This window comes from Sus scrofa, chromosome 5 (assembly GCF_000003025.6).
Source record: "Sus scrofa isolate TJ Tabasco breed Duroc chromosome 5, Sscrofa11.1, whole genome shotgun sequence".
NCBI lineage: Eukaryota > Metazoa > Chordata > Mammalia > Artiodactyla > Suidae > Sus > Sus scrofa.
Window position 1 is genome coordinate 94,627,556 of NC_010447.5, and position 26,164 is coordinate 94,653,719.

A 26,164-nucleotide genomic window follows, 5' to 3' on the forward strand; every position below is an offset into this window, starting at 1 on the left:
GAGGACTGGGATACGGGTATAAGCATGGTTAATACTTTGTAGGAGACACCACGAAATAGATCTTACAATTTCTGTGACTAAGATTTTATCTTTATATCTCCATGAACCATCAGAGAATAGAAGGCTCATGCTTTGTTTGCACAGGGTGAGTCATTCCTTGCCACATTTTCTGCTCTCCTTTGCTAAAATTCAACTTAATTAAAATCAGGATGATTTACTCAGTATAATGGAAATGGAGCAAACGCATTGTCAGCCTCGAAAGGACAAAGGCAATTTTCTTGTGGTGAGCATATCTCAGATCCACAAACAGGGAGAAAAGAAGTTTAGGGAGGTAGCTGGTAAGGGTGAAGCCCCGCGGTAAAGTACTGAGGGACCTTGCTGGGTTCACGTTGCACTGGGTACGATATGCTGGGGAGGAAGGACTAGGTGGGAATTTTGATGAATGTCCGAGGGGAGATTAATGATGATGAAACTTCAGGGGAGCAGACCAAGGGCAGACAACACATCGCGTGGTAGTTAATTGCTCTTAAGAAGATGACCAGACACAAAGAAGGGAGACATACTGTTATGGAGCAGAGAGACTGCTAGGTTTTAAATCAGGTCCTAGAGACTAAATCTGTTCTGGCATTAGTTAGCTCTTTCGATTTAAGCAATTGACTTTAAAAAAGAAAAAATGAGCCTAAGTTTTGTCATCTGTAAAATGGCCTACTTTATCTAAAGAGTGCTTTAGCTTTAACTCAGGGATCCAGAGATTCTCTTTCTAGTTCCCCGGAGCGGGGAGAACAAAAGAAAACGAATTTAGATGGTAACTTGTGGGGTTTAGTTAGAAATAAAAGAAGTATTTCCAAGCCAAACCAAGCCAAGATGCCACTGTTTCAGCAGATAAGTGAAAATAATTGGACTTTCGACACTGCTGATAGAAGCCATGCTGGAGTTTGGTCAAGTGTCTTCGAGTGGGGTGGAAGAGAATGGACAATTATCTGCACTGAGAATCGTTACGCCAAGAAAATCTGCAGGACTCAGAAAACAAACTGCAAAATTACGCCATTAGCTTTCAGAGTGACTATGTTTTCCCTCCATGTTGCACAGAAGCTCCTTTGTCAGAACTACAGCTATCTTCTTTTATCTTAGCTTTTATTCTTGCAACTTAGTTACTAGAAAAAATGGAAACTTAAGGAACTGCCTTTTTAGAGCGGCTGAAACACACCTGGTCTAATGTCCTTCCCCGCTAGGTGGCACTGTAAATATATAAGAACTACTCTGTTAAAAATCAATAAATACTGACTTTGTATATGAAAAATTTCACTTACTTTCTATTTTAAAATTGTTTTCCCCTTACCACTCAAATGAAAAGCCTAGGTCTCAGAACACTTGAAATTTTTATATGTAGTTTTAGAAAATTCAAGTTCAGTTATTTTGTTGAGTATTCAATAATTTATAAGGTTTTTTATACATCATATAACAAGAAGAAAATTCAATGAATACATGAGTGGTGTGAGCTATTAGTTTACGTTTAGTTGGTTCAGTTTGGCTGTTGTAACGTGAATGGTACACTTTGTAAACTCTACAATGTGATGGGTGGGTGACATAAAAAGTTTTAAAAATATAAGGGCGGTATGAAGGGAAAAGCCATTGCTGTGAAATAAACCAGACAAATGACTCCTTGGCCCCTCCATTGCTGCATTTCAGTGTATTTGTTGGTTATAACTACGTGCATAGTTAATGAAATAAGTGAGTTTTAAATCTCTTCCTGTAAAAATCCCTTTTAAAGGTCTCATCGCTGAAGGTGGATGGCAGTCCTCTCTCCACCTGCTCGGTCTTTCAGGAGCCTGGCTTTAACTGAGGAGCAATGGATTATTTATATGCGTATATATAAGTCAACAACAGGAAGATTGTACGTAACATTGTCTTTTCTAGAATGACCGAAAAGACCAGAAACCAAAACTAAATTCATCTATGATTTAGCTTAGTTGAGCTAAGAGGGGGCGGGAAACCATTGAAAAGTATGCATTGCAGAAGTGATTCCATTTTCATAAATGAAACCAAAAATATATAGCCAGAAAAGCAGAGGACAATGTTTAGGGTTGGTTTTCAACAACAGCAACAATCCCGATTAAGAGTAGACCAACATAGAAAATAAAAAGTCAAACAAACAGTGTATTTTCTTTTATAAAATTAATACTGGAAAATATAACATGTATTTATATATATATGTATATATATAAATTCCATAAAATTTTAAAATATCAGAATACGAATGTATCTTGAATAAACATCTGATTTTAAAATGTAAAATTAGAAGATAGATGACTTAGGAAAAAATAAATGCTTTGTAAAAGGACTAATTTCAAGTATTCTAAAGTGAGTTACATCAATTCATTTGGAATATGATTATTGATGAAAATTAAATACACACCTAACTTAGAAGAACACGTCATTGGCACCTGCACTTTTCTTACCTTCCCGAAGTAATTTATTTACTCCTCCCTCTTTGTTTTGTTAATATTTTAAATTCTTTATTAAAGTTTACAATCTCCCTGGCTAATCTTGTGTGTGCCATGTAGTAGATATCTGGTAAATATGTAAATAAAGTGATAAGTAAATATTGTACAAAGAGACATTAGTTTACACAGCTAAGAAAACACGCAGTTGAAATTTATACTATAGTAGAAAAGGTAAAAATTTCTCTACGCAATGACCAAGATGATGTTAATATTGCCATCAGCTTGACGAAACTTTGCATAGGTTTCTTTCTGATGGTAGCCCCCTGACTTTGTTTCTCTTAGAATACTTACTTTAAAAAACTTAGGATTGTAAATTATTGCAGGGGTAAATTATTTCCCTGTGTCTTGATTTAAGTCTTCTCTCAGCCTCTAGCCAGTGTTACAGCTCACTGGAAAAAAACAAACAAAAAAAAAGTATAGCCTAAAAGTTGAGAGTTAGGTCTTATTTGGCAGACAAAACTTAGGACTCAATGAGAACTGTGAGATGCTGAGATGGGACAGAGCATCTCAGATTGATTTGAAGAGGTAAGGCAGGAGCCAGGATATATAGGAATTTTGCCACAAAGACCAGGTAATCAGACATCAAAATGTTAGGGCTGCAGTATTTCTTTGGTTCTTGCCCGTGCACAGTAAAGAATTGAAAGGCAGGTGCAAAGGGTAACTGCCCTGAGTCAGGGTTGCCTTGGAGACGGCCATCACTGAAATGGTAGTGATGCAAGCAAGTTAATTAAAGTGAAGGTATGAGCTCAGAGAGAAAGCTTGGGCCATCCTGGGAGTAGGGACTGGCCCCTCTTGGGGTTTCCCTTATATCCCCCTGCTGCGGACATGATGGGAGCCTGATTTCTCCCACTCCGGCCCACCGTCCATGGTGGTCTCTGGAGGGGGGTCTCTGGATGGGGCATATTTGATCTGATTGGTCTCAGGTGGGATACCTTATTTGCAAGTGGGCAGATTATAGGGAAGTTCCCCTTATTGTCCTTTGATGTTGTGTCTGCCTGTGTTCTTATTGCCCCTGTAGAGGCAGGGTGAGGAGTGGGCCACCTACCTTTCCTAGTAGGAAGTAGGCAGGAGTAGGACCTGTTACTCAAGGTGGGGGAAGGGCATTACAAAGAGACCTGCGAGGTGATGATAAGGGTCCGGTAATTCTTGTCTTGGCCTGAGGCTTTGAATTTAATCTCCTTGAAGGGGATTTGAAGCCTAACAAAAAGACTACCTTAATGAGAGAAAAGGACATCTCTCAAATCAAAGAATGTAGTGGTTTTCTCTGTATGGGAAGATGCAAAGGTCTGGACTCACTGAAATCATTCCTTTGATATGAACTTCAGCTATCCGAGGCCAGGATACTGTGCTTTCTCACCCTAACCTTGGGGGTGGCTGTAGTGGCTGACTGGTGTGTGTGTGTGTGTGTGTGTGTGTGTGTGTAGGGGGTGGTCCTTTCTATCTTGAGTTCCCTCAAGGTGCATCATCTAGGAGGTTGTACTGATAGCTTGATGGCTACAACATCATTTGTTTACCGATATGGCAGGCCACATTTTTTTCATTGACATTACAACACAAGAATATTTTTCTTTAGCACCTAGAAGCCATCTTTGAAGTGTAGTCATAAAGAAAATAGCACCTCTATCTCCCAGTCTCTGTGGGAGGGTAGACAAGGTAGATAAGGCCAATTAGCAAACGCTGATGGTCTAATCACATCTCCCTCTCCTTCAAAGTCCTTCACTATTTTTCCACTAGCTCAGCTTAGTGCTTAAAAACTCTCTTGCTTTTATTTCAGTGGAGTTGAGTTCAATTTCTATATCCTATTGCAAGAGCCTAGAATTAAATCTTCCTTGCTGTTTAACCTGTTCAGTACAATTTTATTTGATCCTAGTTTCATTTTTAAGAATAAAATAGATATTGGTATATAAAGTATTGCTATACTAGGTCACACTGGTGGTCATTTGGATCAGTATTAAATCTAATACATCAGGGATATTTGATTTTTTTTTTATGAACATCAATCTCAAATATTTAGGATATACTGTAACCATTTCTATAATTATTAATATTTAATCCTCTCTCACAAAGAGATTATCAAAATTGTTATAATAGATAACTTACTTTTCCCAGTAAAAGCGTTAAAGAAGTTTGGGTGTGTGTGTGTGTGTGTGTGTGTGTGTGTGTGTGTGTGTGGGTGATTGGAGCAAAGAGGACATTCTGAGAAGTCAGTAATAATTAGAGGAGCATTTCTTCAGGGTACCGTGTAACAGCTTAAGGATATATCCCACCTACAATCAATATACTCTAAATCAAGTGGGGACCTGTTGACAGCGGTTCTGCAGTTAATACATTTAGGATCCAGATTATAGAATTCCCCGTACTGGATAGTCACTTTTTATAGTATTACTTTACTATCTTCTAAAACTATTTCTCTGACGCTTCAAGGCATAAATTGAATTCTGTGTTTCAAATATTTGTTAAAGTTTATACATGACGATGTAGACTTTGATCAAATACTCCCAGACACTCCCTTAATATACCTCCTCAATTCTAAAGAGATCAGGTCTTCTGACAAGATTTCTAAGGAGCAACTAACTATGAATTTTAACCTGGAAAGGAACGAAGCTTCTCCTCTGTTCCACTAAGCTCGGTTGTCAAGATTGTCTTATATATATAAAGCTTTATATAGAGAGAGCTGTTTTGTTCTAATTTTGAAGTTCTGGCTAGAGGCTTATCAGTTCTTGATTAGCTGATTAAATCCACACTCTAGGCAGGTCTCTCACTGCCCTCTCATTCTCCAGGCCCACTGAACATTCATCCTAATTTCTCCGGGGTCAGGTACCATCCCCTGGGGACAGTCCTTAACTTTCCTGACCTGAGAAACTGATATTATGCAAATGTGCCAATCCACAGGGAGCCCTAACTGCCTCCTCCAGCTCCAGCTTGCCCCATACCCGGTTCCAGATGCACCCCCCGGGGGGCCTTGATTGGCAGCCTTCTCTCCTTTGGTGGTGGAGTTACAGAGTTCCACATTTCATCAGGGTGTTGTGTCCTGCTGTTCAAGAATCTTCAGTCTGATGAAAGAGAAGTGAGGACAGTAACTCTAAGCTCTCTGCTGTTGCTTCCAAGACCATAGATATGACACGTCACTGACTCGTCCGTCTTTCTTTATGGTCGGCTCCGTATAATCATTCCCGTTTCCTTTTTCTTATGATTATTGTCTATCACCATATGTACTTTATACTTATTTCAAAAAGTTAAACACTCCTTACCATAAGGTATTCCATATTTCCGTATTATTCCAAACTTGGACATTATTTTAGTAATTAAGCTTATTTAGTAATTAGATTTTTAAAATATTAATCCCGTCTTTTAATACGTGTTCTTAGAATTCCTTGAACTCCCCAACCACACTTAATGCCAAAAATCAGCCACTCAGTTTCATCATCATCCTTTCCTTTTGATGAGTTTGCGGATGTCTACACTTTTAAGATCTTGAGCTGCACAAATTCCTTTTTACCTTCAATTTAATGTTTGTTAAACCCAATCAATACTGCTCTTTACAGTATATACATTTCTAAAAACTGAGGAAGGAGCAAAAATGAACGCAACGTTATTCTTGCTTTTAAAGAGTTTATAATCTGAAAGACGAGGTAAGTATGCAAATAACAGTATTCTTAGGCACAAACTATGCAGGTGGTCATTGAGTTAAAAAACCAAGAACTCAAGGTGTTAGCTGTAGCTATTAGGGAAGACATACCATCATGCCCTCACTCGTATCTTCCTTACCTTGCCTTTTTAATTTACTATTTCACATAGCAGTTGATATTTCCTATTTTTGAATATATTACGGTCTCATTTGTCTCACTAACAAACTGGAACCCATATATTTCAATAATATTCTGGCTAACACACTTAATACTATATTAACGGTTAGGCTGGGGGAAGTTACCTGAAATGTCAATCTATAAATATCATTAACATATCGTTGAAATCCCAAAGTACCATTGGAAATGTTGGGAGATGCAGATAAAATTATAGTTAACAGAAATTCTCCAGGGAGCTTATTATATGTGGCTGAAGGAAAATTTGTAAGCTCTTTAGGTTTGTATACTTTTGCTTGAGCAAAATAAATGGTGGCCATTCTGAAAAGGATAATCAGTCCAATTAACTGCAAATATCTTTTTTTTTTTTTCATTAATTGGGGATGCAAGTTTGGGGCCTGAGTGTAACAGATTTCTTGAAATAATAAACAATAGTTTATTATTGTTTATTAAAAATATCTTCCCTTTTCCAGTGGGGCAATCAGATTTTCTTCTGAACACAAACTTGAAAAATATTTTAAAAATAATCTGTCTGAAGCCTTTTTTAGGTGCTTGCCCTATGCTTTAATCTTTAGTTACACTTGCTGTAAGCAAGATTCAAAATTATTGAATCAGAGGTAAAATGAATCATCTTGACTAGACTGAATTCTTTGGAAATAAATTAACTTTGGGGAGAAACAGGAACATGAAAAAATAATCTGGTTTTATGGAAAGTAAATTTTTTTGCTAAAATAGATACATACATCTCGCTGCCTATCATCTATCTATATAAACTAGTTTAATGGAATTCAGATTATAGGAGTTCCCGTTGTGGCTCAGTGGTTAACGAATCCGACCAGGAACCATGAGGTTGCGGTTTTGATCCCTGGTCTCGCTCAGTGGGTTAAGGATCCAGCGTTGCCATGAGCTGTGGTGCAGGTCGCAGATGCAGCTTGGATTCTGCATTGCTGTGGCTCTGGAGTAGGCCAGTGGCTACAGTTTCGATTGGACCCCTAGCCTGGGAATCCGCCATATGCCATGGGTGCAGTCCTAAAAAAAAGATTATATGTATGCCTGAGCTTCCAGACACAAGTTAATGATTTTAAACTCATAGCTTTCTAGTTGGCTATGAGCTTATAAAAGTATTTCTGTATAAATTACATGTACTACTAGACCAGGATTGTATTGAATTATATTTCTAATAAATTTCAACTTTAAACCTCTCTTGTTTAATATAAGAAATATTTGCTTATTTATTTTTCTTGTTCCATATAAAATTAAATCCATATACTTCTGTTGGCTATTCACATGACCTGTAATGGAAATGTAAAAATATTTGACTGTATCCATAGAAACAGGTGGTAAGCTTACATCAATATTTTATCAGTATTAGACCAACAGACAGCAATTTCAGTGATTACATTTCCTATATCAAACCTGATCAATAGTGCACGAAAGGATTATGGGTGGCTTTCACTCATTTTGTTTATTTGTAAATGAAAGCAGAAAAATGTTGAAGGAAAAAGAAATAGATTTACCTGCAAGTGTTTGTAGTGTTTTAAGATGTGAGAATTTACAATAGCTTTCAGGTTATGATCTTTAGTGCAACTAAATTAGGGTAGAGTTGCATACAAATTTCCTTTTGTAAAGTTTGACCAACTGCATTGAAATTAATTTGTTAAAGATTCCTCACCGCAGACACAAAAACCAGAATGTTTCAGATAGAATCAAATAATATACATTTTAATAAACTTAGATGATTTTTTTATGAATATCAAACTTTAAGAACCAGTGCCCTAGAGGTAATTTATGTTTATAACTCAGAAAATGCAATAAAATGCCGGTATATGAAGCATCGGGAAAAAATTTAAAACTCTTCAGGGATTCAAAGGAGATTTTCTCAAAAGAAACAGATTTACTGAAATAATGGCATCATATAAGAAAAAAATAAGCCAGAAAATAAAACAGGAACAAAAATTAAAAGAAGCAATTACGTAGGCTGATTTCTACTGATTTCTTGCTGATTTCTACTCAAAAGGTGTGTTTTCCTAGAGTACATTCTGGAACCTCCTTCTATGAAGATCAGGCTTCCCAGGATAGACATCTAAATTGAGCTACAGAGATAGATTTTTAGGATGTTGATTTACTTAGCCTGAAGGACATTTGTTGCTGTTTTACTATGTAATGACCTTCATCAAAGCAAAATTTCTTTAATTTGTAATGTCTATGGGAAAGGAAACCACATTAATGCTGTCAAAGGCTATTTATTTCTCAGATATTGAGGTTTAGAAAAGTTCTGAGAGAATTAAAAACTATTCACATTTCCCATTTTAAATTACCTTTTTTTTTAACCCAAGAAATTCAAGTACTTACTTAAAGTCAAATGATGAACTGGTTCTTATATTGTATACTCTATACTCATTGGATACTCTAAAAATTTATTGCTGCTGCCCAATACTGAATGAGAGTATTTCGTTGACAGCCTTAAAACTCCATTTTTGTATACTGGATTATTAAACCTTGATGGTAAAGAAATGTTGGGTGATCCCAAGCAAATTATTTAGTGTCTTTTGTCACTATTTGCCTATTTTTGAACGAAGATAAAAATAGCATTTAGAGTATCAGATTACATGAAGATATAATACACTGATGAGCGTTGGAACAGGGCTTAGCAATGACAAATAATCAATAAATGTTAATTTATGTACAGTAAGATTTAAATGTTTATAACATCAAAAATTTCCTGCCCTGAGATACTTTTAGAGATGCGCTCATAGCAGTCAAAACCTTTTTCTTAAAAAGAAATACCAAAACCAAATAACATTATAACTTTAAAAAATATATTCATGATACTGCTGAAACAAAAACATCAAGAACAAAATTTCTTTGGCTTAGCACAATCAAATATTATTTCTCATTTACATATCTGTCAAGTGTAGATGTTTCTAACTGATCAGCATTCTCTTAGAATTCACTATCATTTTCTTAAAAACCTTGGCCCCCAAAATATATACATCACTGTTGCTCATTGTTTGCAAATTCTGCTCAAATGAATATACCTCAATGCAAGGAAGTTAGACAATAGAGTCTATATTTAGGTTCTGCTTCCCAGTTACAGGGAAGTTCCAGTTTTTGATAAACAAGCCATGTTTCACTCAGCCTTCACTTACACCATGTGTTGGACTCAATATTTCTGCATTTCAAGAGATGTGGTGATTCATGGTTATGGCAATTTGGCTATGTCTACAAGGGGGAAAAAAGCTATTTCTTTAAAGGAATTTTTGTATTTTACCCAATAGGGGGCTCTTTTGAGAATAATTTGTGAATAATTGATCTTTCCTTGAAAGCAGGTCTGATGAATAGTAGAGAAATAAATGAATATATCTATTGATTTTAGAAGGGGAAGCAGAGAGAGCAAAGGAAACAAGGCAAAGCTTTTAAAATCTTTAGATTGATTTCTCATTGTGGCTGGTACTGAATTATCCCCCCCATATTAGTGATAAAACTACACCCCTCCAAATTTGTCCTTCTTATGATTAATGCATTTCATACAACTAATGACTGGAGAGAGAATTACAGTCTGTTGCTTCGATGAGGGCATATTAATTAACAACCTCCCATGACATACCAAGATCCTGAACAGTATTCATCTTGAGTACTCCAGAAATACACAGAATGATTCAAGCCTAACACCATATAAGCAGGTTTGTTTTTAGTACTTAAAACAGAGGCTTTGATTTGACAGAGGAATCTATCTCTTTTAAATGAAAAAATAGCTTTTCTTAGTTTCTGTTCTCTTGTATTCTATCCACCATGCCTATATCCGGCACACTTTGATGACATAGTTGTTTTTGCCATTCTCTTTGTGTAAAGCTCCTTTATGTAAATTCATAGGAATTTAAAAAGTCGTGTTCCGGGAGGAGAGGTCATCACCATTAATTAGAAGGAATCTGGACATGCTCAAATCTTTTCCACCTGAGGATACGCTCTTCCTTCATTTTCCAGGTATTATTAAGCTACTGCTCATCTGCAGTTGACTGCATTTGCTTGGGACAATTGACTGTCTGCTGTGTTCTATCATCCACAGCACAATAAAGCCCAACACACCCCAAGTGGCACATAATCATATATGTTAGTGGGTACATAATCATATATTCTAGTTATAGCTTAGAAAGATAATAATATTAACAGCTATAAACAGTTACTTTGTAACTCTCGGTAAAATCAAAACAACAGTATTCCAACGTGTGTATGTATGTAGCACATCTTCCTAATCCATTTGTCTATCAATGGACATTTAGGTAGTTTCCATGACTTGGCTATTGCGAATAGAGTTGCAGTGAACATAGGGGTGCGTGTATCTTTTTCAATGAAAGTTTTGCTGGGATATATGCTCAGGAGTGGGATTGCTGAGTCATGCGGTAGTTGTATATTTAGTCTTCTGAGGTACCACCATACTGTTTCCCACAGTGGTTGTACTAATTTACATTCCCACCAACAGTGTAGGAGGGTTCCCTTTTTTCCACACCCTCTCTAGCATTTGTTATTTGTAGACTTACTAATGATCACCGTTCTGACTGGTGTGAGGTGGTATCTGATTGTAGTTTTGATTTGCATTTCTCTAATAATCAGGGATGTTGAGTATTTTTTCATGTGCCTGTTGGCCATCTGTATATCTTCTCTGGAGGAATGTCTGTTTAGATCTTCTGCCATTTTTAAAATTGGGTTGTTTTTCTGCTGTTGAGTTTTATGAGTTATGTATATTTTGGAGAGTAAGCTCTTGTTTGTTGAATCTTTTGCAACTATTTTTCTCCCTTCTTGCTGTGTAAAACCTTGTAAGTTTGATTAGGTCCCATTGTGGGGTTTTTGTTGTTTTTATTTCTATTGCCTTGGAAAACTGACCTAAGAAAACATTTGTATGGTTGATGTCAGAGAATGTTTTGCTTATGTTCTCTTCCAGGAGTTTTATGGTGTCTTGTCTTATGTTTAAGTCTTTAAGCCATTTTGAGTTTATTTTTGTGCATGGTGTGAGGGTATGTTCCAGTTTCATTGATTTATGTGTGGCTGTCCAGTTTTCCCAGCACCACTTGCTGAAAAAGACTCTCTTTTTCCCCACTTTATAGTATAGCCTCCTTTGTCAAAGATTGATTGACCATAGGTGTCTGCGTTTATTTCTGGATTCTCTATTCTGTTCCATTGGTCTGTATGTCTGTTTTTGTACCAGTATGACAGTGTCTTGATTACTATAGCTTTGTAATATTGTCTGAAGTCTGGGAGAGTTAATACCCCTTGCTTGTTTTTCTCCCCTCAGGATTACTTAGGCAATTTTGGGTCTTTTATGACTCCATATACGTTTTTGTGTGGTTCGTTATAGTTCTGTGAAAAATGTCATGGGTAATTTGATAAGTATTGCATTAAATCTGTAGATTGCTTTGGGTGGTATGGCCATTTTTACAATATTAATTCTTCCAAACCGGGAGCATGGAGTATCTTTCCATTTCTTTGAATCCTCTTTAATTTCCTTGATTAACATTTTATAATTCTCAGAGTATAAGTCTCTCACCTCCTTGGTCAGGTGTATTCCCAGGTATTTAATTTTTGGGGTGTGATTTTAAAGGGTACTGCATTTTTATATTCCTTTTCTAATATTTCATTGTTTGTATACAGACGTGTAATTGATTTCTGAATGTTAATCTTTTATCCTGCTACTTGGCTGAATTCATTAATCAGTTCAAGTTGTTTTTGTGTGGAGTCCTTAGGGTTTTCTATATATATAGTATCATGTCATCTGCATACAGTGGAAATTTTACCTTTCCTCTTCCAATTTGGATACATTTTATTTCTTTTGTTTGTCTGATTGCTGTGGCTAGAACTTCTAATCCTATGTCGAATAAAAGTGGCAAGAATGGGCATCTTTTTCTTGTTCCATATTTTAGTGAGAAGGCTTTCAGCTTCTCTCCATTGAGTATTATATTGGCTGTGGGTTTGTCATAAAGGCTTTTATTATGTTAAAGAATGTTCCCTCTATACCCACTTTGGTAAGAATTTTTATTGTGAATGGATGTTGGATTTGGTCAAATTCTTTTTCTGTATCGGTTGAGATGATCATGTGCCTTATGACTTCTGTTTTGTTAATGTGGTGTATGACATTGATTGATTTGCTCATTTTGAACCATCCTTGTGAACTTGGGATGAATCCCACTTGGTTGTGCTGTGTGATCTTTTTTATGTGCTGTTAGATTCATTTGGCTAAAATTTTGTTGAGATTTTTTACATCTATATTCATCAAATATATTGGCCTATGATTTTCTTTTTGGTAGTATCTTTGGTTTTGGAATAAGGTGATGTTGGCTTCATAGAAAATCTTTGGGATTGTTCCTTCTTCAACCTTTTGGAAAAGTTGAAGAAGTATGGATATAAATTCTTCTTTTTATGTTTGGTAGAATTTGCCTGTGAAGCTATCTATTCCTGGCTTCCTTATTGTTTGTAGGGAGTTTTTTTTTTTTTTTTTGGTTGTTTTTTACATATTCAATTTCACTTCTTGTTATCAGTCTGTTCAATTGATCTATTTCTTCTTGATTCACTTTTGGTTGGCTGTATTTCTCTAGAAAGTTGTCCATTTCTTCTAGGTTGTCAAATTTGCTATTTTCTTATGGTTTTTACATTTCTACAGTATCTGTTGAGATTTCTCTTTTTTCATTTCTTATTTTGTTTATTTGGGTTCTTTCTTCTTCTTGGTGAGTCTGGCTAGAGGTTTGTCAATTTTGTTTACCCTTTCAGTGAACCAACTCTTGGTTTTACTATGTTTTTTTCCTATGGTTTCTTGAACATCTATTTTATTGATTTCCTCTCTGATCTTTCAGATTTACTTCCTTCTGCAGACATTAGGTTTGTTTGTTCTTTTTCTAATTCTATTAGGTGTTAGCTTAACTTGATGATTTGAGATGTTTCTTCTTTTTTTGAGGAAGGCCTGTATTGCTAGTAACTTCTCTCTAAGAACTGCTTTTGCAGCATCCCATAGATTTTAAATGGTTGTGTTTTTTTCAGTATCATATGTCTTGAGGTATTTTTAAATTTCCCTTTCGATTTCCTCATTGACCCACTGGATTTTTAGTGGCATGTTGTTTAGTCTCCATGTAATCAGCTTTTTCTCATTTCTTTTCCTGTGGTTGATTTCAAGTTTCATGCCATTATGGTCAAAGAATATGCTTGAAATAATTTCTATACTCTTGAATTTTTTGAGGTTAGTTCTTTGCCCAATATGTGATCAATCCTAGTGAATGTTCTGTGCACACATGAATGTATATTCTGTTTTTTTTTTTGGATATAATGTCTGACAAATCAATTAAATCTGTTTTATTGTGTCATTTAGTATCTCTGTTCCCTTATTTATTATTTTTCTAGAGGATCTGTCCATTAATGTGAATGGGGTGTTAAAATCTCCTACTGTTCTTGTATTCCCATCAGTTTCTCCTTTTATTATGTTAGTCTTTGTTGTATGTATTTGCATGTTCCTATATTAGGGGGTATATATTCATGATTATAATATCCTCTTTTTAATTGATCCTTTTATCATTAATATTGTCCTTCTTAGCCACCTGTAGCCTGTGCAAGAGACTTCCACCACCCGAGAGCCCGTGTCTGAGAGCCTATGTCCAAGAGCCTGCATGTGGGAGTTCCCGTCATGGCACAGCAGAAATGAATCTGACTGGGAACCATGAGGTTGCAAGTTTGATCCCTGCCCTTGCTCAGTGGGTTAAAGATTCAGCATTGCAGTGAGCTGTGGTGTAGGCTGTAGATGTGGCTTGGATCTGACATTGCTGTGGCTGTGGCAGAGGTAGGCAGCAACAGCTCTGATTAGACCCCTAGTCTGGGAAACTCCATATGCTGTGGGTGTGACTCTTAAAAAAAAAAAAAAAAAAAAGATAAGAGCCTACATGTTCACAGATCTTCCTACCGCAGTCCTGCCCCTTCTCTTCTCCTCTTGCCCTCTCCATCAATGTGCCTTGCTGCTCCTGCAGGCCTAGGCCCCCTTCTGTGATCACTTGACTGTAGCCCTCCATTCCCCAGCCCCTCAGGCTGTCTCTACACCACCAGTGCTAGTCCTCTCCCTGGAACTGACCTCTGGAGCCTCAGTCTCAATACCCAGCACCCACCTGAGTGTCTCAGGCTGTGGTGTCCACGGAGAGTGGTACCAGCAGTTTGTGTGGCTCTCTTTCTCTGCTTTGCCCTCCTCAGTCTGGCTGCTGTGCTTTTCTCTGAGGCGTTGATGTTCCCTCTCTGTCTCAGCTGATTTCCCTGTCATTTAGGTGGCCTCCCAGACTGCAGATTCCTTTCCTTTCACTGCTCCCTTCCAGTAGTGCTGGTCCCATCCTGATTCCTTTCCTTTCCTTCTTCTCTCTCTCTCTTTTTCCTCCTTTTGTTCTGCCCACTTATGTGGAGGGTTTCTTGCCATTTCTGGAACTTAAGGCCTTCTACCAGCATTCAGTAGGTGTTCTGTGTGAATCACTCTACATATTCATGTGTTTGTTGGAGAAGGTAAGCACCACATCTTACTCCTTTGCCATCTTGATCCTGCCTCCCCCTCGACATGTATGTTCCTATTGCCATTTTTTTTCATTGTTTTGGATTTGTTTTTGTAGGTCTTTTTTCTTCCCTTCCTCTTTTGTTCTCTTCTTTTGTGATTTGATGACTGTCTTTAATGTTGTGTTGAATTGCTTTTTCTTTTTTATTGTGTTTATCTATTGCAGATTTTTTCGTTTGCAGTTCTAATGATGTTTTGATAAAGCAGTCTATATATCTAAGATCGTTTTAAGCTGCTGCTCTCTCTTTTTTTTTAACTATTTATTAAAATTTTTTTAAAAATTGTACAGCGTGGTGACCCAGTTACATGACTTGGAGAATAGATTTTTGGTTGCCAAGGGGGAGGGGTAGGATGTGGGATGAATGAGGGGCTTTGGGTTAATAGATGCAAACTATTGCCTTTGGCATGGATTAGCAATGAGATCCTGCTGTGTAGCACTGGGAACCCTGTCTAGTCACTTATGCTAGAGCATGATAATGTGGGAAATAAGTTGCTGGTCTCTTCATTTCAAATGCATTTCCGAAATCCTCTATTTGTATTTTCTCCTCACATTTGTTGGTTTTGATATATTTCTGTGCCAGTGATTTCCTACCTTTATGTATATTTGCCTTTACCAGTGAGGTTTCTCATTCATAATTCTCTTGTTTCTAGTTGTGGCCTTTCTTTTTCCTCCTAGAGAATTGCCTTTAGCATTTATTGTAGAACTGATTTGATGGTAATGAAATCATTTAGATTTTATGTGTCTGTAAAGCATTTGATTTCTCTTTTCAATCTGAATGAGAGTCTTGCTTGGTAGAGTATTCTTGGTTATAAGTTTTTCCCTTTCATCCCTTTAAATCTATAGCCATTCCCTTCTGGCCTGCATAGTCTCTGCTGAAAAATAATCTAATAACCTTATGGGGATTCCCTTGTGTATTATTTGAAGCTTTTCCATTGTTTTTAATATTTTTTCTTTGTCTCTAATGTTGGTCAGTTTGGTTAATATATATCTCAGCAGTGTTCCTCCTTGGTTTTTTCATGTATGAGATGCTGTACTTCCTGGACTTGAGTGTTTCCTTTCTCATGTTAGGAAAATTTTTCACTGTTATCTTCTCAAATATTTTCTCAGGTCCTTTGTCCCTTCTTTTATCCTTTTGGGACTCTATAAGGTGAATGTTGGTGTGTTTAAGTTGTCCCAGAGGTCTCTTAGGCTGTCCTCATTCCTTTTCACTCTTTGTTCTATGGCAATGATTTTCACCAATTTGTCTTCCAGTTTACTTATTCATTCCTATGCCTCGGTTATTCTGCTATTTATTCTTTCTAGTGTATTTTTCATTTCTTATTTATTTATTTATTTATTTATTGTCTTTTTGCCTTTTCTAGGGCTGCTTCCCACCACATATGGAGGTTCCCAGGCTAGGGGTCTAATTGGAGCTGTAGCCGCTGGCCTACGCCAGAGCCACAGCAATGCAGGATCCAAGCCATGTCTGCAACCTACACCACAGCTCATGGCAATGCCGGATCCTTAACCTACTGAGCGAGGCCAGGGATCAAACCTGCAACTTCATGGTTCCTAGTTGGATTCGTTAACCACTGAGCCATGACAGGAACTCCTATTTTTCATTTTAGTTTATGTACTGTTCATTTCTGTTCTCTAAACTTTTTAACTCTTTGTTAAACATTTATTTTCTTGGTCTCTGCCTCTATTCTTTTTCTGAGATCTTGGGTAATCTTTACTATCATTACTGTGGCTTATTTTTAGGTAGATTGCCTGTATCCTCTTCAGTGTTTTGTTCTTGTGGGTTTTATCTTGTTCGTTCATCTCCAGTATATTTTTCTGTCATCTCATTTTGTCTAACTTTCGGGCTTAACTCTCTTGACCTAAGTTGAGGCAAGGACTGACAATGTGCTGGCTAGTTCTTCTTTCTACTATATTTTCCTCAGTTGACTTACTCAATTCCCAAAAGAAAGATGAGAGAGTAGTAGATTCTCTCTCTCTCTTTTTAGAAAGTATTTAGATTTTGTTTGTTATTCTTGCTAATGGAGGATGTAGTATCTTTGTTGTGGCTTCAATTTTCCTGAGAGAAAGTGTTGAAATGAACAGTCTTTTTTGGGATACTGGCTAGGGATTGGCAAGAGATGCTTTTGTTTGTTTTTTTTTTTTTTTTGTCTTTTTGCTATTTCTTGGGCCGCTCCCGCGGCATATGGAGGTTCCCAGGCTAGGGGTCGAATCGGAGCTGTAGCCACCGGCCTACGCCAGAGCCACAGCAACGCAGGATCCGAGCCGCGTCTGCAACCTACACCACAGCTCACGGCAACGCCGGATTGTTAACCCACTGAGCAAGGGCAGGGATCGAACCCGCAACCTCATGGTTCTTAGTCGGATTCGTTAACCACTGCGCCACGACGGGAACTCCAAGAGATGCTTTTGATGCTGGTGGTTAAACTATCTTCTGGCCTCGCTTCTTGAATCAGTCATTTTCCTTGGCAGTGGATGAGCCACAGGGAGAGAAGAGCCATGTCTGTCATTCACCAGTGATTTCTGATGGACTCAAGGCAAGGCCTTTTGCTTGCTAGGCATGCTTGTTCTTTTTCATTTACCTTGCCCCAAATCTCTTCTCTGCCTTTCTCTGCTCCTGGTAGAACTATTATCTAACACACTCTCTAGTGAATTTATCCAATGATATTTTCTGTAGGTATTTCTACACCCCACACCATATTTCTTTTCTCATTTTATTCTTATTCCAGTGCTATGCTATGTGCTATTACCTTTCCCATTTTATAGTTGAGGAAACATTGAAGCTTGCAGAGTCAAGCCCACTGAAGCACCCATTCTCCGTGTGTGTAGGATTGCTCCTCTTCCTTTATGGCAAGTAATTTTCTCTCTCTCACATATTCTTCCCATATTCTTCATAGTTTGTGGTTTGGGTTCACAGGTGCCATTTAAGTTTTTTTCAAAGATGGATTTGCATTTCTGTCCTAGGTTTTCAATTTTCTTGTTTTTGAGAGAGAAGGAAGTAGATATTTTTGTATTATACCATCATTAATCTGGAAGATGCATGGCTATATTTTTAAAAGAGAGTATACTTACTGAGAACAACTAGAATGTAAAGTATTTGAACTGGGCACCCAGAAGAAAGAAGCAAGTCAAAATTCAAGGAGGGGCATATTAAAATAGATTCAATGGGTTATGTACAATAGAAAGACATAGTGAGGTAGAGAAAGTGTCATAGTGAATTAGGTTAAAACTCCAACTATCATGGACATTTATGATGTGGAGTAAGTTATTGCATCTCAGAGACTTGGGTAAATAAATTTAGTTTTCTTTCTTTCTATCCCCAGCTCCAAAATTACATACACTTAATACTTTAGATGTGGCCATTTAACTGTATTATGGGTACAGTCATCTGCACCTGCACATAATTAAGACTTTTGCTGAAAATTATTTAGCTGGTAATAGAGGTTGCTTAGTAGATTCATTGTTCTAAAATGTTCTTCAGACCACCTGCTTGATTTAATGGGTAAAATGGAGTGGTGATTTGAATTTTGATACTTTTATGCACAATTTACACACACATACCATGATTAGTTACATTCATTTAATAGGCACTTAGCAGATGCCCTTGTGAAAGTGAGACGATGTGGGCAATTGTTTAGTGTATTTCACACTTTGTAAGAGAGTTGGTAACACTGATGAATAATTAATCAACTAATTGTAGCTCCGTTCAGTGTTCTCCACTTGGAAGTGAGATGGCTTCCTTTATATATGATGATAGGCATTTAAAATCCTATTTCAGTTCAGCAGTATAGATATGACTTTTTTCACTCTACAGCTTAAGAGCAGAGATTGCTTGTGTAGAACTTCTGACCCCCTAAAAATATTGCATTTATATTGATGCTTTATATACTTATTGTGTATGCATCTCTATTGGATCCACTTGAATTTACTAATTTTGAATGTATTGATTTTTATAGCTGCGTCTCAAATATATATACTTAACATCTTTATCTTAAAATGTTATAATTCAGTAAAATGAAACAAAAAAAATCCAATAATCTTTAGCATTAGCGATGTTTTTGTTTTTGTCTAAAACCAGCACATCCACAGGCTTATGCTTTGGTAAGCCTTTCTGTCTGACATATCTCTCTTTTCAGATTCAAGCTTTGGAGTTTATTTCTTTTTAAATTTCCAGATTGCTTAGGCATGATCCCCCTTTTGATGAACCTGGACAGGAGATCAGAGTGGGATAACGTCTGTAACACAAATCTGGATCTATCCAAGTGAAACCAATTTAAACTTATTAAATTGCTGCAGCATTCCAGGGGCCCTGATTAAGAGCTCCTCCAGTCCAGGAGCTGAATAATTTCATTGCCACTTCAGGCCATTCAGTGTTTTACATTATCTCTAGTGGTGTCCTTTCAGATTAAACATAATCCTATTAAGCAATGCTGCTGGCTTTTTGGGCTACATACACCAGGTTGAGTAATGTTCTACTATTGCTTGGGAGTGTGTTTCTTAATTCTTCATTTGGATGGCTGGCATACTCTGGCAATTAGCTTACATGCAGTAGGTATGTGGATTCTTCATTAGTAGGACTGATTAAGTTGTCATAAAATATCCATGAACCAGATCCTTGGCATGGATCCTTTATAAACCTAAATTTCATTGGTTCAAATTCCAGTCTATTGAAAATATACCTGGTTCCTCACCTCCCCTTTCCTAGCCACTGCCAGGTTTTTTAGGAGTCCCAAAGGGATCTCTTATATTAACTTACGAATATGTTCTTTTTTCTTCTTCTTCCTCTGCCACTGCTGTCTCCTCCTCCTCCTCTTCCTCTTCTTCTTCTTTTCTTTCTTTTATGGCTGCACCTGTTCCTGGGCCAGGGGTCTACATGGGACTGCAGCTGCGGGCCTATGCCACAACCACAGCAACACCAGTTCTGAGCCACATCTGTGACCTACATTGCAACTTGCAGCAATGCTGGTTCCTTAACCCACAGAGCAAGGCCAGGGATTGAAATCACTATGTCAGGTACCTGCTGAGCCACAATGGGAACTCCCAAAATAAGCTCTGATTTTTATTCTGATTTTTATTTTTTATTCTCTGATTTTTATGCTTGTCTTATGATGAGTGTAAACTCTATGCTACTAACTTGTAATGTTATTACTAATAAAATTAGGTAAAATAGGAGTCTTCCCATATCATTACTACCATTTCTGGTAGCCATTTCTTTAGTAGAAATGTCGTCTTGGTCACTGATGCTCTCAACTTGACCAGAATTACCACAGTGCCAGGCACTCTTCTAGTAGTTTGTATATACTAACTCACTCACTCCTTGAGAAAATTCTATAAGGATGAGATTAACTGTTCTGCATATGGGAAGACTGGAGGTACAGAACAGTTAAGTAGTTTACTCAAGGCTTCATGGAGTCAGTAGATCCATTTTATACCCTGGTTAGCTACTTGCTGCCTCTGTGACCCAGAAATTTGTTTTATAATCTCTTTCAGCCAAAGATGTCCTTATCCATGGAATGCATTTACTAAGAGTGCTTGTTTCCTTTAGCTGTGGTGAAGATTGAATGAAATAATTTATGTCAAGTGTATACCAAATGGCAACTATGTAATTGGTGACTGCTATTATTATTATTTTTAATTTTTTTATTACTCAAATAAATTTATCACATCTGTAGTTGTATAATGATCATAACAATCTCATTTCACGGGATTTCCATCCCACAGCCCAAGCACATCCCCCACCCCCCATACTGTCTCCTCCGGGGACCATAAGTTTTTCAATGTCTGTGAGTCAGCATCTGTTCTGCAAAGAAGTTCCGTCTGTCCTTTTTTCAGATTCCACATGTCAGTGAAAGCATTTGATGTTGGTGTCTCATTGTATGGCTGACCTCACTTAGCATGATAGTTTCTAGGCCCATCCATGTTGCAAAAAATGCTGGTATTTTGTTCCTTTTAATGGCTGAGTAATATTCCATTGTGTAAATGTACCACATCTTCTGGATCCACTCCTCTGTCAATGGACATTTAGGTTGTTTCCATGTCTTGGCTATTGTAAATAGTGCTGCAGTGAACATTGGAGTACATGTGTGTTTGCAAGTCATGGTTTTCTCTGGATAGATGCCCAGGAGTGGGATTGCTGGATCAAATGGTAGTTCTATGTTTAGTTTTCTGAGGCATCTCCATACTGCTTTCCACAGTGGTTGTACCAATTTACAATCCCACCAACAGTGTACTAGGGTTCCTTTTTCTCCATATCCTCTCCAGCACTTATTGTTTGTAGACTTTTGGATGATGGCCATTCTGGCTGGTGTAAGGTGTTACCTCAGAGAGGTTTTGATTTGCATCTCTCTAATAATGAGTGAGGTTGAAAATTTTTCATGTGTTTCTTGGCCATCTGTATGTCTTCTTTGGAGAATTGTCTGTTTAGATCTTCTGCCCGTTTTTGGATGGGGTTGTTTGTTTTTTTGTTATTGAGCTGCAGAAGGTGTTTATAAATTTTGGAGATGAATCCCTTGTCAGTCGATTCACTTGCAAAGATTTTCTCCCATTCTGTGGGTTGTCTTTTTGTGTTGTTTTAGGGTTTCCTTTGCTGTGCAGAAACTTTGAAGTTTGATTAGATCCCATTTGTTTATTTTTGTTTTTATTGTCAATACTCTGATAGGTGGATCTGAGAAGATGTTGCTGTCATTTATGTCAGAGAGTGTTTGGCCTATGTTTTCCTCTAGGAGTTTGATAGTGTCTGGTCTTCTACCTAGGTCTTTAATCCATTTGGAGTTTATTTCTGTGTATGGTGTTAGGGAGTGTTCTAATTTCATTCTTTTCCATGTGGCTGTCCAGTTTTCCCAGCACCACTTATAGAACAAGCTGTCCTTTCTCCATTGTATATTCTTGCCTCCTTTGTCATAGATTAGTTGGCTTGTGCACAAGCCCCACTGGCCTTCAATTCCAGATGCTCTGGGGCTCTTTCTCCTTGTGCCAGATCCCCACACATGAGAGTTTGATGTGTGGCTCAGAACTCTCACTCCTGTAGGTGAGTCTCTGTGAACCAGTTAGTTTTCAGTCTGTGGAGCTTTCCACCCAGGAGGTATGGGGTTGCTTATATCGTGAAATCGCCCCTCCTACCTCTTTTTGTGTCCTCCTCTTTTTCTTCTGGAGTAGGATAGCTTTTTTAAGGTTTCCGGTCCATTTGGGTGGAGAGTCCTCAGTCTTTAGTTGTGAATTTTGTTGTTTTTAGGAGTGAGGTTGAGCTCCAGTCCTTCTATTCCACCATCTTAATCCCATCTCCCTGCTATTATTTTTTTAAATTGAAATGAATTTAAATTGAATTTGAGAAATACCTGCTTTCTCAAATCATTCCGTTTTATTAGCCGAAACTTCTTCAAACTCAGAGAAGTGAGTTAGCAAGATCTCCCTATTCTTCTTGAATGTTAAAAAATGGGTCAATATTTCTCAGTTTGAGAAGTGAAGTCAAGTTGAAGGCTCAGAACAAGTTAGCACAGTGCTTATTATTCATCTCCACTTGGTAGAGCGTCGTCCAGCTAGAGGACAGTCAAATCGTTGTATTCAACATTTGTATTGCATGTTTTCTATGGGCCTGGATCTGTGGTAAATGCTTACAGGTATTATTTCTCTGAATCCTTTTGACATTTGTACCTAACAGGTATATTATTATCCATGTTTTACAGACGAGGAACAGAGGCACATGGAAATTAAGTAATTTGCCCCCAAGTTGCTTGGTTGATGAGTAATGGAGTCAAGATTCCACCCTAGGCACTCTGACCTTAGAGGTTGATTTCTTAACCACAAGTATTCTCCATATTCCATGTTCCTAGGCATTGTGAAAATATTCCATTGGCTAGAATTAATTTTGCCTCCGGACTCTTGGGACTTCTGGGAGAATTATATAACCACTCAAAGTTAGTATGGACCATGGGACCAGTCCTGCCAATGGTCTGTGAGAAGAAAGCAAGAAAAGAGCTGATGCATTTCTATGGCCAAAGAGTACAGGAGGGAGTTAATTGCGTCTAAGGGAAAGAAAGCAGAGAACGTGTTCTCGGTTTTAGGTCACATGGTGTCTAGGAAACTGAATGGCACTTTGCATTTACCACATCTAAGGGGAAAAAAATACCGCTTCTCACAGACAGGAGCACTTGGGGGCTTCATGCATTTGTAATTATGTAAGCCTTCTGTGTTAGGTCTTATTGAGTGTCTTTCTTTCCTAAATAGCATGTTTAAATTCTTGTTTTCTTACTGCCTCTTTGAATTTTATTATTGATACCCTGAAGTTGCCAACAGATGTGAACTCTGTCTAGTGACATAGTTTTTACACCCAGTGTACATCACCATTTGTCATTTTTACTGGCTGCTGTCACTGCACCTTGCTCTACAATTATGTATATAAACTTGTTTTCTAAAAAGAAAAAAAAATTTCCCTCATTTTTGTATTTTACTGGAATCATCCTCAGCAGATTTCTAAGCTGAAGCTGCTCTTGATGTTTTTGGAACCTATGTACCAAGACCTGAGTGAGAACTCTAAGTTTTTCAACTACCTTCAAGATCATCTATCTCTCTTCAGCTTTTGAATTTCTAGACTGTGAGAAGAATTTCTTTCTTCTATATGTTTATCCAATGAGATACACCTGTAGCATTTCATTTCCCTTGTTTTTCTCCTTCATAGAAAAGGATCAGCTGTTTTTCTCTCTTTCTTCTGGCCTCCAAGCTCTCATTTTTGCTTTCATGGGTGTATAATCTATCCTCTGTGAGCTCAACATTTTTCTTAAGGAAGTCTTTCTCCATCTCAGTTAGCTTGTATCCCATTAATTTTCTTTCATTCTAATTTTGTTCAGTAGTAAGACAGAAGAGTATTTTGAAAACAAATTAGGTCCCTTTAGGGCTTTTTTGGACTCATGAAAATTTCCTCTATGATCCTCTTAAATTCTCCCTATTAAAATTAAGGTAAAATATACATACACTGAGATGAACAGATCTTACATGTGCGTATTGGTGAGTTGTAACAAATGATTAAACCATGAATATTGTATCCAGATGTAGAATATTTCCATTATCTCAGAAGGTTCCCTTGTGTTAACATCCCAGGCAAGTCCTATAGTCATGGATAAGAAAGATTATGATTTTTATATCAGATTAATTTTGTCTATTTTTGAAATTCACATACATGGAATCAGTCATACAGTATGTACTCACTTATTTCTAGCTTCTTTTGCCCAATGTAATTAATTTATGTTGTCTCATGTAATCTTTCTTTTCTACATTTTTAGTTTTTAACAAATGTACTATTTTTATATCTCTTATTTCCCATACACACCCTTATTGAATTATTTAAAATTAAAGGAATTTATTTTTAAATTGAAAAATTGTCCTCATAGTGGAGGTAACGTTATTATATGTGTTTCAAGGGTACACTATTATATTTCACTTCGGTATATGCTACAACGTCCTCATCCCTAAAAATTTATTTCCCTTCCTCACCTTAGGATTGATTCCTTTACCCATTTTGTTCTCCCCCACGTGTCTTTGTCCCTTCCCCTTCAGTAACCACTACTCCATTCTTAGTATTTATGTTTTAGTTTTTGTTTGGTTTGGTTTGTTCATTTATTTTGTTTTGATTTTTTTTATATTCCACAAAGGGGTGAAATTACATGGTATGTGTCCTTCTCTGACTTATTTCTCTTAGCGTAACAGAAGGCTTTTGGGGACACATGTTTTCATTTGTCTTTGATATACACATAAGAGTGGGAAAGCCGAGTCACAGGGTAGCTGTGTGTTTACTTTACGGAAAACGCCAAACGGTTTTCCAAGGTAGCTGTTCCACTTCATCCCCCCACCGGCAATGTGTGAGAGCTGCTCTACATCCTTGCCAACATTTGGTTCTGACGATCATTTTAAGTTTAACTGCTCTAGTGAGTGAAGAGGTATTTTCACTCAGGGCTTTTCATTGACATCTCCTTGTGGACTAATGATGGAAAGCATTTTTGATTCAGATAGATTTGGGCTATTCTTTACTAGAGCTGATCTACTTTGGTTTTGTACTTTGTCCTAGTATGTTGTTCTTACACTAGGTTTTGAGCCTTTATTCTAAAACATAGCCTTCCAGAGTTCTCCATCAGATGCCCAAAGTACTTTCTGAGCTTTCTTTATTCTTGCTTGGCTGGGGTTAGAATATGTCTCAATACGGTAGGACCTCTAATACTTCCATTCAGTTAACAACTCTGTAACAGATACGCTCTGCTAGACCTTGTGGATTCTTGTCCTAAATTTAATCTTTGCCTTCTCACCATAGCTAAATCGTCGTGCTCTGCCTGGACTCTTTTGTTCTATACTATGGTCCAAAAAGTTTTCCTGGAATAAACCTAGATCAAACATAGGGATCACCTGCCATGCTTCCTCATTCACATTGGTTACAGTTCTGCACTGGCTGATTTCCTATTCCTCCAAATAGTTGTGGCATACAGATTGTGCACTTGAAAATTATTTACAGTCTGAGGGAAGTCTGGTACCAGTTGCTTCATCATGGCCAGAAGCAAGAGCCTCTGTTTTGTTACTTAGTAATTACCTTTTCTGAGATAAATACTTAAGTATTCAACGCTAATCTAATTTTATTGTCATCTTTCCTATTTCTCTTATCAAATTACTATCATTCTAGAGGATAATTATGTGTATACATGCCAAAATATCCTGCGATATCACAATTGGTATGTGGTGTATTGAAAGTTTTTTGTAGCTAAAAATACTTAAGCAGGCATATTAGTGAATATGTTTTTCTTTTAGTAAATTAAATGGAATTTAAGGTTTATGTTTAATGATATCACTCACATTCTTATGTGTTTCATTAAGTTGATAAGAGAAGGATAAATGTACAACTTTGTGAATTTGGATGATTTTGCAAATATCTGTGGGGATATGTCTATCATAGTATCTGCCACGCATATCAGGGAAAAAAAGAGGCTGAACTGATAACATGAAATAGTTGCTGTAAAGAGGCTTAGAAAGTGACATCATTTTTAGCTTATATTCTATTTCTGCATATTTAAGACAAAAACCTGTCTTAAAGATATTTAATCCACTTGTTACAATCATTAATCTTAGAATTGAAGGGAAAATTTATTGAAAGTATGTAGTACTGGTAGGGAAATAAAATTGGAAAGTCAAAACATTCTGGGAAAGTATTTCAGTGGGCTTTTAACAGTTTTTAATGCTGAGGTGAAAAGAAAAGAAAAGAAACAAACAGTTTGCTTGTAAAAATAAATCAACCAATTTAGAAATAAGAAATGGAAATCCT